This window comes from Paroedura picta, chromosome 11 (genome assembly GCF_049243985.1).
Source record: "Paroedura picta isolate Pp20150507F chromosome 11, Ppicta_v3.0, whole genome shotgun sequence".
Lineage (NCBI taxonomy): Eukaryota > Metazoa > Chordata > Lepidosauria > Squamata > Gekkonidae > Paroedura > Paroedura picta.
The window spans coordinates 63,774,908-63,793,647 of NC_135379.1; the positions used below are offsets into that span (position 1 = coordinate 63,774,908).

Consider the following 18,740-nt stretch of genomic DNA (forward strand, 5'->3'; position numbering starts at 1 on the left):
CAGGCAGGTTCCTACAAGAGCCAGAGATCCTTAAACTGTCTCTAGAGCCAGGCTAAGAACCAGCATGTCAAACTTATAGTTATTACTGTCCAGGTGTGTTCCTAATAGACTCTACCAGCCAGCAGCTTTGCATACATATTGAGCCCTTTGACACCTTTATTGAATGATTTGTGTAGAAACTTCCTCTCTATATAGAAAGTTGGTTTTCAGTACTCTAGTTTATTCATACCCTTTTAGCAGGTCATGGCAGCAAAGGCAACCAACAGGAGAAACTTGTAGTATTTCATGCTTCCCATCCCCACCACCTTACTACAGCACAAACGTTTGCTAATATTGAGTCATTTGATATATAAAACTTGTGAGACAGCCATAGTATTCCTCACATGCATATCTCTCACAGAGATTCTAGTGTTCTAACTACCTTGAGGTGTGCCAGAATAAGAAAGCAGCTGTGAACATTTAGACCTTTACCAGATTTTCCCCATTGCACATCTAAAATAATTTTAATTAGCGATGTTGTCCAAATCTACATTTGAGTGAACATTTGAACGTTTACCCAGAAGCAACACCAAGATTTCCCCAGAAGGACACACCATGTCAGCAGAGAGAAAAGAGTTTGTCCTATGATTACAAGATTGCTAGTTAGTATCTTGAACAGAAAGCACACACCAGAGCCTCTCACCTGTTACATCTCGATTTTTATACCACTCCTCTCAAGCAAATATTAACCAAAATTACAATTAAAGCAAGTTAAAATTATCACTAGGTAGCCCCAATTGGTGTCAAGTTCTGGTCTTCTGAAAGAACGAGGAGAGGGATGTGGGGGGGGGGGGAGGCTCAACCAGATGTCATATGTATTTCCACTGGCCTCAGCCATAAGCCGGGTGGAAGAGCTCTGTCTTGCAGGCCCAACAGAAATGAGAAAGCTGACAGTGCCCTGATCTCTTCTGGGAGCTCACTCCAACAGCTGGGAGCCAGGGGCGAAAAGGAAGTAGTCTTCTCCAGGGGACGTACCAGATAGGTGGTCCCTCAGATACACAGGGCCTGGACTGCATATGGCCTTGAACAGGGGTAGTCAAACTGCGGCCCTCCAGATGTCCATGGACTACAATTCCCAGGAGCCCCCTGCCAGCATTCGCTGGCAGGGGGCTCCTGGGAATTGTAGTCCATGGACATCTGGAGGGCCGCAGTTTGACTACCCCTGGCCTTGAAGGTGTGTACCAGATCCGTGAATGCATTATGCATATTGCTACCACATAAAGCAAGAAGTCACAGAGTCATATGCACACTACTGAGATATAATGACAAAGACACCCGTGCAACACGACTACACTGACATCTGTCATATTTCCAGCAGGAAAAGACCCAACACAAGCACTCACCCTTCCATCTGGCAATTCCCAAGACCTCTGCATGCACATGGCCCAACGAGTTGAGAAAAATGAGGTGTGCCGAGGCAGCGTCTGCTCAGCCCCCCCTCCTCAAAAGACATCCGCACCACACAGATCCCACTCAGGGTCAACAGGACGCAGAATGCTGGGGAAACATTGACTCCCCCTGTGCACTGAGATGGTTTTCAAAATACGATGGAGCAAATCCCATCAGGGCGCCCCGCCGCCCACCGTGTCATGACGGCCCGAGCCCTCCGCGTCTCCCGTGGCGTCTCCCACCCGCACCCCGCACGGGGGCCCCGGAGTGGCCCGGCCGGGGAGCTCCTCGAGCACGAGCCGGCCTCGGTCTTCCCGCCAGCCCGCCCGCCCAACGCCAGCAGGCGCTCCCCAGGGGCCGCGGAAGGAAGGGAGGGCGGCGGCGGCGGCGGCGGCGGGGAGAAGGCCGGGCCCCCCCCCCCAGCCCGAGCGGCCTTCCCGCGCAGCTGCGCCCGTGCAAGAGCGCGTCGGGAGCCCGGGCACAGAGCGCCCCCCCCCCCCGGCTGCTCCCGACGGCGCCGCTGCACTCGGACTTCGCCCTCCGTAGACAGGGGCTGCGCCGCGATTCCCTCCGGCGGCCGACAAGGGAAGGGAAGGAAGGGAAGGCGCGGCGGGGGGCTCAGGGCGAGGGCACGCGGCGCCTGCCCCAGCCCCCCCCCCCTCCCCGAGGAATCGCCCCCTTCTGGCCTACCTTCCGGGGTGGTTGTGAGGCGAGTGCGGGAGGGGCGGGGCCTTATTCGACTGGCTGGTGCCTTCCGGAGCGCGAGCGGCTCGCGGGGGCCTCAGCGCCGCAACCCCGAGGGGGCTCCCTTCGCCCCCCCCCCCGGCTCTCCCCCCCTGGCTCTCCCCCCCTCACCTCAGCGTGTCGGCTGGGCCGGAGGGCCTCATGGGCGCGGGCCGCGAGGGAGAGGGCGGAAAGGCGGCGGCTCCCTCCACCTGCGCCGCTCCCGGCAGCCCGACTTCGCCTCCGGCCGCGCCCCGCCCTCGCCCCGCCCCCAGGGCGGCCCCGCCCCCCGGCCGCGAAGGCAGGTGGACCGAGAGCGCGCGGACTGGCTGGCGAGCGGATTGGCTGGCCGGCGGGCTGAGGCGGCGCGCGGGTCTGCCGCTGAGCGGGGAGGCCCAGCCGGGGCAGCCCGCCAGTCAGGATTCGGCGCCCTCAGAAAAGACGAGGACGGCAACCTCTGAGGCGCAACACGGAGACTCGGGTTCAAATCCCCTCCTCGGGGACTGCATGCAGATATCCGGAGAAAGCACACACGTCTTCAGAGACTGTCTCAAATGAACCAGATAGCCAAAGGAAAGCCATCGTCCTTTTTCTTACAGCAAACCTTAATTTTACACCGCGGGGTTCCCCTTTGCTTCAAGCCTGCAAAGCGCACAGAGTGCAAACCTTGTTTTCCCATATGACAATCACTTTTAGCCACACTGTTTGCCTGATCCAAAAAATCTACCAGATTCTCCCAATATCACATTTATCCAAAGGATCTTTTTCTGCATCAGTCCCACTGGATCCCTAAGTCGTACTAAAAAGAAATAAACGTTGGGTCTCTAACTGAAAATTCAATAATTAGAATAACCATTTGCCTTCAAGCCCCCTTCAAGGATGGCTGCCTTGCCGTGGCAAGGGGGCTTGCGTAGCTCAGTGAAGCTATGAGCTATGCCATGCAGGGCCACCCAAGACGGACAGGTCACAGCTGAGAGCTCTGACAAAAGGGGATCCACTGGAGAAGGAAATGGCAAACCACTCCAGTATCTCTGCCATGAAAACCCAGTGGACAAGTTCAAAAGGCAAAACAATGCCGGAAGATGAGCCCCTCAGGTCGGAAGGTGTCCAATAACTTAAATGGACGGAAGGCCTGGAGGATCATTGTCCATGGGGTCGCGATGGGTCAGACACGACTTCGCACCTAACAACAACAACTTGCCTTCAAGTCAAAGTGGTAACTCTAGACTTTCTTGGTGGTCTCCCATCCAAGCACTAATCAGAGCCAATCCTGTTTAGCCTCCAAGGTCGGACAGGATAAGGCTACTCTGGGGCTCTGCAGAATTTAATTGTAGCTGAAGTCGTACAGTTTGTAAACGCAATAATTTTAGTGTTCCGCATGACGTTGCCAACAAACCGCCAAACTCCAGCAACATTCGGAATTTTATAGTGCTTCAGGGGGAACCGTAAAAAGTGGATTCCCAGCAAAAGAAGCGCTTGACCTGAGCACAATCCGCAACACATCAGCAAAAGACATGTGCATTCTCAAATAGAGGTAAAAAGAATGTCCCTCCCTAGCTCCCGCCCCTGAACTTCCAGAGATGGGATCGCCATTTCCCCCCCATAAACTGCCCAAAGCAACGAATAAGCAAGCACAAGGCTTCCTTGGCTGAGGTCCCTTCACAAGCCATTCAGTAGTGCTTGACAGTAAAACAAAGCTCACTTCTGCAATTGTCTTTAAACTTTCCAAGCCACTGCCCGTAATTTTGCCCAGAACTTACACCCATCGCTCACAAAAAAATTTTTTTTTTATTTGAAGGGTGTGTAAACGATTAAGTGCAAGCTCCAATGCCTGCGAAAAAGGTCTTTCTGAGACAATGAATGAACAAATATTTGTTGCTACTGGTGTTTTGGGTTTTTAAAAAAACAGTTTTTAAAGGGAAAGGGGCTTTTTGGGAACACGAATACAACAGTTCATTGGATGTTCCGTTTGACTGATGGCCAGGGGCAGGCAGAAGCGCAAAAAAAAAAAAAAATAGCCTCCTTTGTTGCAATTCCAGTAAGAACGGAAACCTGTGTGGAATAAATAGATCATTAATGGTGTCTTCAATATTCCACTAAAATTGCAGTTGTGCGGAATGACAAAATTCCGCTATTAAATATAGCGTTTCCGTATACTGCAAACATTTGGCAACATTGGTCGTTGTGCGGAATGGACCTGGGTCATCCGGGATTGGAAGAAGAAGTTCTTGTTAGCTCCCCTTAGTGGTAGAAGGTGCCAACAAGTGGCAGCAGACTTATGAGTGTCTCCTCCTGGGTGGCAAGAGCCGTTCAGAGATAGTGTGCCATCAGCTTCGTCTGTGTAGCAATCTCCCATCCCAGCACTGTTTAGGGCCGACTCTGCTAGGCTTCCAAGTTCAGATGAAACTGGATTAGTCAAGGTGATTCAAGCACCTATGTTTGCCCAAGTAGATGTTACAATAGGAATGCTACCCTCCAGGTGGGACCTGAGGAACCCCTGGAATTACAGGTCATCTTTGATTACAAAGATCAGTTCTTCTGGATAAAATGGTTCCTTTGGAGGGTGGAGTTGTTGCACTGTGCCCCACTAATGTCCCTGGCCTCCCCAGGCTCCATCCGCAAATATCCAGGAGTTCCCCATCTGGATCTGGTAGTCCTATGTCACAAGTACAAGAGGGGACATGTCTTTAAGTATTTGAAAGGTTGTCACTCAGAGGAGAGCAGAGGGAAATCCCTGTTGGCAGCAGAGGAGAGGACCCCAGTAATGGGACTAAACTACGCAGAGAATTATATTGGCTAGATATTTGGGGTGGAGGGCGGGAATTCAGTCAGAGTAGCTGAGCAGCGGAATGGCTGCCTAAGGAGGTGGGGAGCTCCCCCTCACTGGTGGTCTTCAAGTAGTGGATGGACAGATCCTTCTCCTGGATGCTTAAGGCTAATCCTGCACTGAGCAGGGGGTTGCACTAGATGGCCTGGATGGCCCCTTCCCACTCTAGGATTCTATGGGTCTAGTTCAGCTGTGGGGTGGGCTGCCTCAGGAGGTGAGGTGCTCCCCTTTACTGGTGGTCTTCAAGCAGCGGCTGGACAGATCCTTCTCCTGGATGCTTGAGGCTGATCCTGCACTGAGTAGGGGGTGGACTAGATGGCCTGCATGGCCCCTTCCCACTCTAGGATTCTAGGAGTCTAGTTCAGCTGTGGAAGGGGCTGCCTAAGGAGGTGGGGAGCTCCCCTCACTGGCAGTCTCCAAGCAGCAACTGCACTTTTCCTGGATGCTGGAGGCTGATCCTGCACTGAGCAGGGGTTGGGACGAGATGGCCTGCATGGCCCCTTCCCGCTCGAGGATTCTATGAGTCTATGAGTCTCCACTTACCTACACTGTGAAAGTCTGGTAGGAGCATCATAATAAATCCTACAGCTTGTGCTGTCAGTATGTTGCTTCAGAAGGGGCTAGTCTACTGTCTCCCATTTTATGCTTTTAAAAGAAGACGGAGAGTGCAAACATTATAATGTTCATCCAAAGGTCGTAGTTAATGTAAAGAATAAGCTCTGTGCTCCATTCATTTAAGTGGTTATTCCTGGAACATGTGGGTCTTTTCTCATTTACTGTACAGCCCTAGTTATAAAATACCTACGGGGAAAATGAATAAAGAATGAGGTGAGGAGTCAGGGGATAAGAAAAGACGAATTGATTTCCATATGGATGTCCTTTAAAACCATGTGCTGATGGTCCACTTCTGTAGCTGGGGATGAGAAATTAAGTTGCTCTTTAAGCCGGTGGCCTCTCAGTAATTTATCAGGGCCTGAAGCCCAAGAAATATGTCTTAATTGGTTAAATCAGATGTATCTGCTCAGTCACACCCTTCTGAGACAGCCAGGTGAGGGCTGTCTGTGCTTCCTTTAAGCAAAGCAAAAGAAACAATGAATTGTCTGTTGTGCTTCCTCTAAAGTAGGACTCCTCAATGTGGCGCCCCTGAACAACACGACACTCCCCAATACCTGGCTTGACACCTACTTTTAAAAAGTGGGCAGGACCAGGTGAGGCTCCTGCTGAGCTTCTGGCTGGTCAACAGAGATGTGATTCATTCCATGGATTTTGAAAAATGTTGCTTTGGCATCAGCTGCCCCCACAGCACAGGGAACTTCACTGTGTGACTGAAAGGAAGCTGTGGCAGCCATTTTGTGGCTGGCTCTGCCTCCCATGGCAGCCATTTTATGGTAGCCATTTTGTGGTTGTGCCCACCACATTGTGCCAGAATTTCAAAAGTGTCCACAGCTGTGGACCACTGCTCTAAAGGAGCCGTGTAACGTTCACAATAGGACTCCGGCCTTGAAAACCCTACAGGGTCACTGTAAATCAGCAGCAACTTGCGGGCAGTATCACCTCATAAGGAGGCTTAGTTCACTGCACTGAAAAAGTCAACTCTAATCCACGGAAGCTTGTGCTTAAATAAAAGGTTAAGGTCCCATGGCCAACCTCCAGGGGAGTGGATGGAGATCTCCTGGAATTACAACTGATATCCAGGCAACAGGGATCAGTTCCCGTGGAGAAAATGGCCGCTTAGGAAGGTGGACTCTGGGGCCTCATGCCTCATTTAAGTCGTCCCCCCTTCCCAAGCCCTGGTCTCCTCAGGCTCCACGCCATAACTCTCCTGATATTTCCCAACCTGGAGTTGGAACCCTGCACATGACTCCTGCGGCTTCTCTCCTCCATGCGGAACCGGGCTCAATCCCTGACAGCAAAACTATGCCAAGTTTCACCACGGCTCCTAATTAGGAAACTGGATGAAGTGGATTCTGTGGGTAGCCATTTCCCAAAATGCTGTCTCATATATCCTGCAAACACAAGGGTTTTTTTTTTCCTCTCCTGCCCACTGACTTCCCAATAAGGATAGGCAAATTCATTTCCTAGCAGACACAAGTTCTGAATTGATAAAGTCACTTTGTGCATGTCTGACTCATAATGGGAGGTGCCAGTTTTAAAGAGATCCAATTCCAGAGAAAAGGCCGCCAACGCCAGTGAAGCCACAGATATACTTTGAGAATTAATTGTCCCCTCTGTGTGTGTGTGTGTGTGTGTGTGTGTGTGTGTAAGAGTCTATAAAGTTCAGTGGTTCATTCTTAAATCTATTGGAATTGTAAACTAGGAGTCTTATCTGAAGAACTTCTGTTGGGATTATTCTCCTTCCATGTCTAGGGATGCCAAGCCCCCACCAGACTGGGAGAACTCCTGCTTTGGCCTCACTCCCCCCATTTTGGGAGTTTCAGAAAGCAGGGAAATCCCCCCCCTCCCCAACAGCCGGTTTTATGGAGATCATTCCTCCCCCTGCACTCACTGGGACCAGAAATGATGTCCTGATGTGCTGATATCTCCTCGAAATGACATCAACACGCTGGGGTTGTTGGGGGCGATGGTTTGGATTTGGGGCAAAACAACCCTATGGTTTGAGGCTGATTTTTTAGAATAGAGTTTTCCCAAAAGTCAGAGTGTCACTCTTGACATCTCTGATGTGCCAATGTTGCTTCCAGGTGATGTCAGCGAGTTGACATCTTCTAGGTTCGGGTAAGTGTGCAGAGGGGGAGCTCCCAGAGTGCACCTCCCTTTCCTGCTGACCATAGCACGGTGCCTGGCAACCTTATCAATGCCTTATGAGTACTACAATATTATCATCAAGATGGGAAACAAAAGGGAAACCTCTTCTCCCTTTTAACTTAAAGCAAAGCAGGGGAATGTGTTCGGGACCACTCCTTGCAAAGAGTTCTATACTCATGTGTCCCACATAGGTTACACACTTGAAAGGTTGCCACTTAGAGGAGGGCAGGGAGCAGTCCCTGTTGGCAGCAGAGGACAGGACCTGCCAGAATGGCTTTAAACTATGCAGAGAACAATATCAATTAGATATCAGGAAACATGTTCATAGTCAGGGTTCATGGTTAAGGAAGAGGGGAGCTCCCCCTCACTCGCCATCTTCAAGCAGCGGCTGGACAGATCCTTCTCCTGGATGCTTGAGGCTGATCCTGCACTGAGCTGGGGATGGACTAGATGGCCTGCATAGATCCTTCACACTCTATACGATTGTATGAGTCTAGGTCAGTCATGGAATGGGCTGCCTAAGGAGGTGGGGAGCTCCCCCTCACTGGCAGTCTTCAAGCAGCGGCTGGACAGATCCTTATCCTGGGTGCTTGAGGCTGATCCTACATTGAACAGGGGGCTGGACTAGACGGCCTGCATGGCCCCTTCCCACTCTAGGATTCTAGGAGCCTAGTTCAACCGTGGAATGGGCTGCCTAAGGAGGTGGGGAGCTCCCCCTCACTGGCCGTCTTCAGGCAGCGGCTGGACAGACCCTGCAATGAGCAGGGGGTGGGACGAGATGCCCTGCACGGCCCCTTCCCACTCTATAGGATTCTATGAGTCTATCTGCCCCAGGTTCAGTGTTTGCAGGAAGCAGGTTTCTTCCCCTCATTTGTGCCCTGCCAGGGGTTTTCCCAGCTTTCCTCTGATCTTCCTCAAACCTGCTTCACACCAAGCGTTTGGAAAGATCTCAGTGAAGCTGCTGCTGTGTGGGTGGGGAAATTCAGCTATCTGCACCCCCACAGGGCAGCTGTTTTCCTGGACGCTTTCTCAGCAGCTGGCCTTTCTTCCCCTGCCACCTGAGATGTGAAAACATCTTATGCCGTACACACAGCTAGGCTATGCAATGGAAGTTGGGGGGGGGGGGTGAGAATGAAGGGGAACTCTCACAGATTTTGGGAACCAGAATGACCTCAGCTCCAGTGGGACTCAAACTTGGTTGTGGACGTCACTTAATGTTAGTTGTGGCCATTTGGATCTTGCTCTCCCAGATTCCAGTCGAGCCATCTCACAGGATGGTATTGCACATTCAAACTTATTCCGCATGGGAAATCTGCCGTGCGATAGGTGACATTTGCATATTTTTTGTGCATCCATAGATGTGCCACCAATCTTTTACTCCGCACTGTGATTTTTGAACTACCTGACTGGCTTTGCTCATGGATCCACTGACAGAGAAGCAGAGGGTGCTTGGGAATGATTATTCAACCGCCCAGAGTAGATCTGTAATCTCCCATGATCACGTGGGCATCAAAAGGAGAATTGCACTCCGTAGTGGAGGGTGCTTGACACTTCTACTTCCAAAATTAGACCGTTGAGCTGCAGAAGGCAGGGTTATCTAATTTCAGACGGGGCCTGGAGATCCCTCTGAATTAGGACTGATCTCCTGATGACAGAGATCAGCTCCCCTGGAGAAAAAGGCTGCTTTGGAGGGTAGACCCCAGGCACTTCACCCTGCAGAGGCCACACTTCAAACTTTCTCCAAATCTGCAAGAATTTCCCAGCCCAGAGTTGGTGACTCAATCAAGCCACCCCCAGGGCTGCCAACATACTGTTTGCCCCATAGAAATTGCTCTTCCCAACCTGCAATTAGCTTTGTTAGGGGGCTCATTCCTTGCAAATGGGGGAGACAATTTACACTGGATAAACAGCATGAGAATAAAGGGGTCAACCTGCCCTTAGGACCACTTTCTTACCTTCAAAGCAGGCATGCCAGGTTGCTAATCATTTACAAAAAAACTGCAGGAGACTTCAATCATGAAACCTCCCATGAGATGTCTAGCTTGGCCCCCAGGGTTTATGACCTCTGTGGGCTGAGATTAGATCAGCTGTAATTCTAAAGTATCTTCACATCCCACCTGGAGGTTGGCAATACTGGGTGAGATGCCAACAGCTGATAAAAAACACCCCCACCTTCCCCAACCCCCTTGGGGGATGCCCACCCAAGCCCCTGAAAGGTTATGAGTACCAGGTTTGGGATAGGCTAAGGAACCCCAACAGAGGAGGAGGAGGAGGGAGAAGGAGGAGAAGAAGAAGAATCATAGACTCATAGAATCATAGAGTTGGAAGGGGCCATACAGGCCATCTAGTCCAACCCCCTGCTCAACGCAGGATCAGCCCAGAGCTTCCTAAAGCATCCAAGAAAAGTGTGTATCCAACCTTTGCTTGAAGGCTGCCAGTGAGGGGGGGCTCACCACCTCCTTAGGCAGCCTATTCCACTGCTGAACTAATCTGACTGTGAAAATTTTTTTCCTGATATCTAGCCTATATTGTTGTACTTGTAGTTTAAACCCATTACTGCGTGTCCTCTCTTCTGCAGCCAACAGAAACAGCATCCTGCCCTCCTCCAAGTGACAACCTTTCAAATACTTAAAGAGGGCTATCATGTCCCCTCTCAACCTCCTTTTCTCCAGGCTGAACGTCCCCAAGTCCCTCAACCTATCATCATAGGGCTTGGTCCCTTGGCCTCAGATCATCCTCATCGCTCTCCTCTGTACCCTTTCAATTTTATCTACGTCCTTCTTGAAGTGAGGCCTCCAGAACTGCACACAGTACTCCAGGTGTGGTCTGACCAGTGCCGTATACAATGGGACTATGACATCTTGTGATTTTGATGTGATGCCCCTGTTGATACAGCCCAAAATGGCATTCACCTTTTTTACCACTGCATCACACTGGCTGCTCATGTTTAGCTTACAATCCACAAGTACCCCAAGGTCTTGTTCACACACAGTGTTACCTAGAAGCATATCCCCCATCTAGTAGGCATGCTTTTCATTTTTCTGACCCAGATGCAGAACTTTACACTTATCTTTATTAAATTGCATCTCGTTCTTCTTTGCCCATTTTCCCATTGTGTTCAGATCTCGTTGAACACTGTATCTATCTTCTGGAGTATTTGCCAGTCCTCCCAATTTGGTGTCATCTGCAAACTTGATGAGTAGTCCCTCCACCCCCTCATCTAGATCATTAATAAATATGTTAAAAAGTACCAGACCGAGCACTGAGCCCTGAGGTACCCCGCTACTCACCTCCCTCCAGTCTGATGAAACACCATTGACAACAACTCTTTGAGTGCGGTTCTCTAACCCATTCCCTATCTGACTATCTGAAAATCCAGACTGCAGTCCTTCAATTTATCCATCAGAACATGGGGAACCTTATCAAAAGCTTTACTAAAATCCAAGTAAACAACATCAACCGAATTTCCACGATCCAGCAAACCTGTCACTTGGTCAAAAAAGGAAACCAGGGTGTAAACTGCACGGAGCTTTTATTCCAACCCCAGATCGATTCAGTCCCTGCCCTCTACACAGAATGCGATTTCTGTTTGGATTTTGGGCGATTTAAATTTTCCTTCTGCAGCAAGAAGGATTGATCCGGAGTGACCCTACCTTTATTGTGCGATATTTCAGACTGATTTTAATCCTGAATATCCAGCTTGGGAAAGAAAGCTCCATGGTAGAGAACCTCTGATAGGCTACACCTGGTCATGTGACACGCTTGCCTTAAAGGAGAAGCCCCTAATTTCTCTCAACTTCTGTCGGTCCTGGATTTTTCCTCCCTCCTCTGCCTTTTTCGATCCTCTCCTCCTCCCCTCCAAGAAAAGAAAGAGGCTCCCTGCCTGGCTCCTCTTCCCCCCCCCCTTCAAGAAAAGAAAGAAAGAGGCTTGGCTCCCCCCACCTTCTGAGCCTCCCTAACCATGTGCAGAAGACTTTCCTGTTTCAATGGGGAAGGGGGGGGGAGAGGAAGACCCGAGTTCAAAGCGACCTGAATTCAACAGGATTGACAATGGAATAAAGAAAGTAAGTGCAGACTCTGCCCAGGTTGGTCTGACAGGACCTGTTGGAGACAAATCCATGCTGACTTCCTTGGATCACCAAATTGTCCTCCAGATGTTTGCAGATCGCTCCCTTTAATATCTGCTCCATTATCTTACCCACAACAGAGGTCAGACTCACTGGTCTGTAGTTTCCCGGGTCACCCTTCCTCCCTCTTTTGAAGATCGGAATAATGTTTACTCTCTTCCAGTCCTTAAAGAGGTCCCGAAGATGATGGACAAGGGTTGTGCAAGTTCTCCGGAAAGTTCTTTGAGCACTCTCGGGTGCATTTCATCCGGACCAGGGGATTTGAACTCATCCAGGGCAGCTAAATGCCTCTCGACAACCTCTCTGTCCATGTCAACCTGCCACCCAGACACTATCTCTTGGCTACTGCCATCTCTAGATGTACCTAAACCCTTTAACCTGTGGAAAAAACAGATGAAAATAGGCGCTGAGCGTTTCTGCTTTCTCTGCATCCTCCGTTAGAGTTTGTCCATCTGCGCCCAACAGTGGGCCTATTGTCTCCTTTACTTTACGTTTGCTCCTCACATAACTGAAAAATCTTTTCTTGTTACAATGGGCTTCCCTGGCCAATCTTAGCTCACTCTCAGCTTTGACCTGAGAAGAACAGCTGAGTTTTATATCCTACTTTTCAGTAGCCAAAGGAGTCTCAAAGCGGCTTACAATTACCGTCCCTTCCTCTCCCACACACCCTGTGAGGTAGGTGAAGCTGAGAGAGCCCTGATGTTACTGTTGTATGAGAACAGTAGAGAGCAAGGTCACCCAGCTGGCTGCATGTGGAGGAAGAAGAGTGGGGGATCAAACCGGCTCTCCAGATTAGAAGCCACCACTCCTAACCACTACACCAAGCTGGCTCTCATAGCAGTGGTGGATGTCATGTCATCTGCCAAACCCCTTTCTGGAGCACACCGTGCTTTTAAAAAGTGGGTGAGGATAGATGGGTGGGATTTCACTGGGGGATTGAAGGTAAGATGCAGCAGCCATTTTATGGTTGGCTTCACCAGCTGTGGCAGCCATTTTGTGACTGTGCCCACTACACTGTCAGAATTCCAAAGATACTTATTAGCTCAGAGATGGTGGAGACCCCTGTGTTATGGCATCAAGCTGCAGTCTGATGGTGCTATATTCTGGAAGAGGGCCCTATAAGAACCAAGGGACCTTGGGAGACTAGGGATTGTAGTCTATGGCGGGGTGGCGGTGGGGGATGAAGATGCTGCTTATTTCTAAAATAGATTCAAATTATTATTGTTACAGTCATAGACCAATCATCGAGAGAAATTCCAAAGTCTAAAACAATCATCATAAAATCAGATCAAAACACAATGTATGGTTGTAAAAATCATATATGCTACAAAAAGGATACACACAGGCCAAAAAAATAGTGACGTCTCATTGTACAAGGGTTTTCAAGTGATCTTGTCCAGACAACCTAATTGGTTTGTCAGGAAGGGGAAGAGAATCCTGTCCTTCTGAGTGTGATATTTCTGAAATACTGAAGGGAATTTAAGCGGGTCGGGGAGGAGTATGAGTTTTATCTACACTGCCCCAAGCCTGCTTGAAAATACATATTGTTTCCTGCACTCTGCCATTTTCACACTAGGAGAATTCATGGGAAAACCTTGGGTACTGCAGACCGACCCAAGTGATATTTATAATTTATAATATTTATATATTTATCATCAGGCTCAAGTGTCATTCATCATATGCAAACAAACAGAGGTGTGACTGGGCAGGCAGGCATGCACCCAGGTGACAGGTGTCTTGAGAGAGGGCTTAGCCCCGCCTCCCTCGGCCCGTCTTCCAAGCCCCACAGCCGGTTAGCATCCTTTCCATCCTTTTCACCTACATCCCAGATAAAAATACAAGCGGGATACGGGTGGGAGGTGTGTCTGTTAGCCAGCACCCACCAGCTCGAAACGACTATGGAAAAAACATATTCTCATTTTTCGTGTCCTTTGAGGAAACATCTGTAGCCACTGGCTAAAAGAGGGACACAGAGAAAAGATCATCTCCCCTCTTGAGGGCCGTTAGATGTTGCATGTAAATGGCTTCTGAGAGCCTGGGATTAATTAAAGAGTGGGGGAACATTTCCATTTTATGAACTCATGTAGGCCACTGCTCCATCAGGGTCAATACTGTCAACATTAGAGGTTCATGTTCTCTGTCTCTCTCTGTTTCTCTCTGTCTCTCTCTGTCTCCCAGGCCCAGGGCCTCTGGCAGAGGCATCTCCCACCACCTGGGCCTCTGGGAGAGTCAACCTGGACCTCCTGCATGCCAAGCAGATGTCCCAGCCCAGGTTTTAACTGCAGGAGGCTGAAGAGTGAGCATATCTGTATTTCCCATAACAAACACACACCTAGAGTCAATATTAGGGTCTCCAATTCCAGCCCGGGAAATTCCTGGTGGTGGCCTGCTTCTCAGGCCTGAAGGATGGGAAAGGCATGCACAGATTTCTGTTGATTCTAACACTTACTTGAAATAATTTGCAGTTCTGTGGTGGTAATTTATCATAATTAGAGATTTCCTTTGGAACAAAAGTTGTCAGTTCCTTCAGGTATCATAGTAATGGGTTTGAACTATGTGCAGAATAGTACCAGCTAGATAATGCGGGTGGGTGGGGGGAGGAATTCACAGAGTAGTTCAACAGTGGAATCGATAGCCTAAGGAGGTGGGGAGCTCCCCCTCACTGGCAGTCTCTAAGCAGAGGTTGTACAGATCCTTCTCCTGGATGCTAAAGGCTAATCCTGCACTGAGCAGGGGGTGGGACTAGATGGCCTGCATGACCCCTTCCCACTCTAGGATTCTATGAGTCTAGTTCAGTCATGGAATGGGCTGCCTCAGGAGATGGGAAGTTCCCCCTCACTGGTGGTCTTCAAGCAGCGGCTGGACAGATCCTTCTCCTGGATGCTGGAGGCTGATCCTGCCTTGAGAAGGGGGTTGGACTAGATGGCCTGCATGGCCCCTTCCCACTCTAGGAATCTATGAGTCTAGTTCAGTCATGGAATGGGCTGCCTCAGGAGATCATAGAATCATAGAATCATAGAATCATAGAGTTGGAAGGGGCCATACAGGCCATCTAGTCCAACCCCCTGCTCAACGCAGGATTAGCCCTAAGCATCCTAAAGCATCCAAGAAAAGTGTGTATCCAACCTTTGCTTGAAGACTTCCAGTGAGGGGGCACTCACCACCTCCTTAGGCAGCCTATTCCACTGCTGAACGACTCTGACTGAGAAAAACTTTTTCCTGATATCTAGCCTATATCGTTGTACTTGAAGTTTAAACCCATTACTGCGTGTCCTTTCCTCTGCAGCCAGCAGAAACAGCATCCTGCCCTCCTCCAAGTGACAACCTTTCAAATACTTAAAGAGGGCTATCATGTCCCCTCTCAACCTCCTTTTCTCCAGGCTGAACATTCCCAAGTCCCTCAACCTATCTTCATAGGGCTTGGTCCCTTGGCCCCAGATCATCTTCGTCGCTCTCCTCTGTACCCTTTCAATTTTAACGATGTCCTTCTTGAAGTGAGGCCTCCAGAACTGCACACAGTACTCCAGGTGTGGTCTGACCAGTGCCGTATACAATGGGACTATGACATCTTGTGATTTTGATGTGATGCCTCTGTTGATACAGCCCAAAATGGCATTTGCCTTTTTTACCGCTGCATCACACTGCCTGCTCATGTTTAGTTTACAATCCACAAGTACCCCAAGGTCTCGTTCACACACAGTGCTACCTAGAAGCGTATCCCCCATCAAGTAGGCATGCTTTTCATTTTTCTGACCCAGATGCAGAACTTTACACTTATCTTTATTAAATTGCATCTTGTTCTCATTTGCCCATTTTTCCATTGTGTTCAGATCTCGTTGAACTCTGTCTCTATCTTCCGGAGTATTTGCCAGTCCTCCCAATTTGGTGTCATCTGCAAACTTGATGAGTAGTCCCTCCACCCCCTCATCTAGATCATTAATAAATATGTTAAAAAGTACCGGGCCGAGCACCGAACCCTGAGGTACCCCGCTACTCACCTCTCTCCAGTCTGATGAAACACCATTGACAACAACTCTTTGAGTGCGGTTCTCTAACCAATTCCCTATCCACCTAACGATCTGAAAATCCAGATTGCAGTCCTTCAACTTATCCATCAGAACATCATGGGGAACTAAAATCCAAGTAAATGACATCAACCAAATTTCCCCGATCCAGCAAACCTGTTACTTGGTCAAAAAAGGAAACTAGGTTGGTCTGGCAGGACCTGTTGGAGACAAATCCATGCTGACTTCCTTGGATCACCAAATTGTCCTCCAGATGTTTGCAGATCGCTCCCTTTAATATCTGCTCCATTATCTTCCCCACAACAGAGGTCAGACTCACTGGTCTGTAGTTTCCCGGGTCATCCTTCCTCCCTTTTTTGAAGATTGGAATAACGTTTGCTCTTTTCCAGTCCTCCGGGACATCTCCAGTCCTTAAAGAGGTTCCGAAGATGATGGACAAGGGCTGTGCAAGTTCTCTGGAAAGTTCTTTGAGCACTCTCGGGTGCATTTCATCTGGACCAGGGGATTTGAACTCATCCAGTGCAGCTAAATGCCTCTCGACCACCTCTCTATCCATGTTAACCTGCCACCCAGACACTATCCTTTGGCTACAGCCATCTCTAGATGTGCCTAAACACTTAGACCTGTGGGAAAAAACAGATGTAAAATAGGCACTAAGCCTTTCTGCTTTCTCTGCATCTTTCGTTAGAGTTTGTCCATCCGCACCCAACAGCGGGCCTATTGCCTCCTTTACTTTACGTTTGCTCCTCACGTAACTGAAAAATCTTTTCTTGTTACAATGGGCTTCCCTGGCCAATCTTAGCTCACTCTCAGCTTTGGCCTTTCTGATGATTGATCTACAGTGCCTAGTAACCTGTAGGTACTCTTCTTTAGAGCTCTGTCCTTCCCTCCATTTCCTGAACATTTTCCTTTTCTTTCTTAGTTCCTCTTGAAGTTATCTGTTCATCCAAATAGGCTTCTTAGAGCTCCTGCAGTGTTTTCGTATTTCTGGAATAGTCATTGATTGAGCATGCAATAGCTCTTGTTTGAGTAGCGCCCACCCTTCACATGCTCCCTTCCCTTCCAGCATTCTCGTCCATGGTATGACACTCATCATGTCTCTGAGTTTATTAAAGTTTGCCCTACGAAAATCCAACATCCGCGTCTGGCTACAAGCTTCCTTGGCTCTCCATCTCAAAAGGAATTCTATGAGGATATGGTCACTTCCCCCTAGGGTCCCCACCTCCTTCACCTCATCCACCAACTGGGATGGGAAGTTCCCCCTCACTGGTGGTCTTCAAGCAGCGGCTGGACAGATCCTTCTCCTGGATGCTGGAGGCTGATCCTGCCTTGAGAAGGGGGTGGGACTAGGTGGCCTAGATGGCCCCTTCCCACTCTAGGAATCTATGATTCATAGATTCCCAAGGTGGCGGAATAGACAGAACAGGTTCAGGCTGCAGGGGTTTGGAGGGAATACCTTTTCATGGCTCCCCCTATGTCAAAAACAGCACATAAAACCATTTGTTCCCTGCTGTGCTAGTTTTGGGGTCTTTTTGGAGGGGCCATCAAGTCACAGCCAAGGCAAGAGACATTCAGAGGTGGCAACTCTGCAGCAACGAGGGATGCCAGCCTCCAGGTGGGACCTGGGGATCCCCTGGAATAGCACCTCATCTCCAGATAACAGCAATCTACTGAAGAATATGGATGCTTTGGAGGGAGGACTGTATTTGTTTGTTTGTTTATTTATGCCGCCCTCCCCGAGGGCTCAGGACGGTTTACAGAAAACAGGGAGGATACAATTAACACATGGTAACAGGTAACTATAACAGCAGTAATAACAATAATAATTTAACACGATAATAACAATGATACATAAAATAGAAATTGCCATAGTATGCCACTGAGGTCCCTGGCCTCGCAGAGATCTTCCTCAAAGCTCCATGAGGCTCCCAACCTGCAGCCCAGCATCTCCCATCTAGGTGCTGACCAAGGCCAACTCTGCTTAGCAGCCAAGATCTGATGGAATCGAACTAACCTGAGTCGCCCATCTTTTAAATAACGGAGTCCTCCCCACAAACACACAAACACAGGCAGTCTGAAGTAGTACAGTCCCATTCGGATGTCTGTGAAACCATCTCTGAAGAGCCTGCTTGGCTCTCCTCTAGGAGGGTTCGGTCCATCGCACAACCAGCACTGAAAAACAAGACCATGTGTAGTAGTGGCTACCCCCCTCCCCCCACCACAAATAACAAAATACATTAGACAATTCAACAGCAGTAACCATGACCCCAAGCAACAGAGACTCAACCACGGAGGCCTTTTGACTGAGCCCTTGTGGCATAACATTCAAATGTCACATTCCTGGAGCAACCTCAGCTGCCAGTGGGGCATTTCACAGCTACTCAGAGGTGGAAGTTCTGAGGTACACAGATCCTCAGCGCCCTCTCCTGCTACTATGCAGTATTGCAAGGTTTGGAATATTTCAGACATGTTTTACTGGGCGGTAAACGTAGAGAATATTGATTGTCCAAGATTCTGTTTATTTTTTTTAATTTCTTCATTTATACTCCACCTTTCCCCCCAATGGGGACCCAAAGTGGCTCATATTGTTCTTCTATCCTCTATTTTATCCTCGCAACAACCCTGTGAGGTAAGTTAGTCTGAGCATGTATGAGTGGCCCAAGGTCACCCATGGTGGAGTGGGGGTTTGAATCTGGATACACCAGGAGGTCTAAAAAAGAATTAAGAGTTTTTTCTTTTTTTTAAAAAAAAAATCTTTAGGTCTTATGTGAATGTGCATGCAGATTCAAGTGACCGTGCACACAAAAGCTTGCATCCAGAATTAAACTTTGCTGGCCATTAAAGGTG

General features: G+C 49.1%; 1 protein-coding gene across 4 annotated transcripts in view; it reads right to left on the bottom strand.

Moving 5' to 3' along the window:
* Positions 1-18,740, bottom strand: part of PTPN3 (protein tyrosine phosphatase non-receptor type 3) — a 122,788-nt gene that overhangs the window by 99,159 nt on the left and 4,889 nt on the right. Inside the window, exon 1 of one of the 4 annotated variants that reach the window (XM_077304047.1) lies at positions 2,284-2,434. The exons of 1 other annotated variant lie outside the window; for it this stretch is intronic. The gene's annotated coding sequence lies outside the window, so the exon portion shown is untranslated. Of the gene's footprint in view, positions 1-1,382; positions 1,595-2,283; positions 2,435-18,740 lie in introns of those variants that run through there. 2 more of the 4 variants (XM_077304050.1, XM_077304048.1) reach the window with 2 other exon arrangements.